The sequence below is a fragment of the Austrofundulus limnaeus genome, unplaced genomic scaffold (assembly GCF_001266775.1).
Source record: "Austrofundulus limnaeus strain Quisiro unplaced genomic scaffold, Austrofundulus_limnaeus-1.0 Scaffold2, whole genome shotgun sequence".
In the NCBI taxonomy this organism is placed as follows: Eukaryota; Metazoa; Chordata; class Actinopteri; order Cyprinodontiformes; family Rivulidae; genus Austrofundulus; species Austrofundulus limnaeus.
This window is the reverse complement of record NW_013952404.1, coordinates 234,941-236,671: the sequence shown is the minus strand read 5'-3', so window position 1 is coordinate 236,671 and position 1,731 is coordinate 234,941. Positions and strand designations below refer to the sequence as shown.

General features: G+C 34.8%; 1 protein-coding gene across 1 annotated transcript in view; it reads right to left on the bottom strand.

Moving 5' to 3' along the window:
- Nucleotides 1-1,731, bottom strand: part of ntsr1 (neurotensin receptor 1 (high affinity)) — a 33,176-nt gene that overhangs the window by 15,843 nt on the left and 15,602 nt on the right. The window lies entirely within an intron of this gene.

Genomic DNA, 1,731 nt, shown 5'->3' with positions numbered 1-1,731 from the left:
GTATTTTACTTTTCTTTTGAACATGTCTTGGGTATAAAAAAAGGGGCAGATATTATACGATTTATTCTTCTTCTGCTGCCTTTCATTTCATTTGATTTCATTTTGATTGTATGTTTTTTTTTAACTTTGTTAATTTTGTATTACAAATAAAACGAATAAACTACTACTAAATGAAGAAGGTGGTTAAGACTGACGAGCAGTGCGGTGCAAACGTGCTTAATGTTTGAAAGGTTTTATGAGCCTCGTCAAGCCTGAGCTTTATTTTACAACCACATGATGATGATTTGCAAATCTTTTTCAACCTACGTTCAAACGAATACACTGCAAACACAAGATATCTAATGTTCAAATGGATAAACTTTATTTTTTTTTGTAAATATTCCCTCATTTTGAATTTGTTGCTGCAACATGTTGAGACAGAGTCAACAACAGGAATATACTCAAAAAAACATCTGTTTGGTTCTTTTAGGTGAAGTTAATTAAAAACAGGTCATGATGACTGTAAAACAGGCTCTGTTCACAATGAAGGATGGGGCGGAGTTCACTGATTTGTTGTGGCATCAAATTCAAACAGAGTGAATATTTGCAAAAAAAAAACAAAGTTTATCCTTTTGAACATTAAATATGTTGTTTTTGTTGTGTATTTAATTGAATATATGTTGAAAAAAATGTGCAAATTATCGTATTCTGTTTTTATTCGTGTCTCATCTCCATTGGAACCAGTGTTGTAGCATTAAAAGGTACTTTCTGTTTATATGAGACAGAAACAGAACAGCATCCATTCGTTATCAGTAATGAGCTCGTTAGCACTTGTTGCTTTGCAGAAACAATTAAACTAAATCTCAGCTGCAGGTTTTCTGTATAGTTTTAGAAAATGTAACGTATCCATAAGAGGAAGTGGCTGCTTCTGTTTGCTCTGCTGACTCTATTAATAATTATTAATGAGCAGAATAAAAAAAAAATCCATTTTCCATCCATCTAAATTAAACACGACCACGACTTAACGTAGATGTTATGAACCTAATTAAAAACAAAAAGACAGCGTCGTGACATCCTGCCAAATTTTGATCGGGGACGTGATTCGGTCGTGCACCTCTGTGCTCCGTTGTTAATCGTGTCATTAAGAAATGCACAAGATGTCTTCTGGTGTGTGGGTGTTGTAACACAGCAGCTGTGGAGCTCCATCAGTATGCAGAGCAGGAACAAAGTTTATCAACACACTGTGCTAATCTAGTCAGAAGACTGGTCTCTGCGCTCCATCCATTAGTTTGATCTGAGGCACTCTGCGCTGACGTGTTTCTCTTTCTGCTCGTCGTTCACTTTCACGCTTCTCATTTCATTCACTCAAACCCTGAAGGCATCGTGTCAGTCAGAAACACACTGAGATTTAAACACTGACAGTGTTGTATAAAGTACCACAAAGTGATACTTGAGTAAAAGTACAAGTATCTTACTAGAAAATTACTTTGGTAAAAGTTAAAGTCTCCTTTAGGAATATTGCTTGAGTAAAAGTCTTAAAGTATCTGATATTCTTTGTACTTAAGTATTAAAAGTCAAAGTATTGATTTAAAATGAGCAGTTAGATTTTCTGTAAGGACATTTATTAGGAGGTGACCTCCCCCAAAAACTGCAGAAATGACTGTTGTATTAAAAGAATGAATGGATGTTAAATTTAGGATGCACTAGTCCAGCTGTTTCAGTTTATATACATATATCAAGGCTGCACAAAGC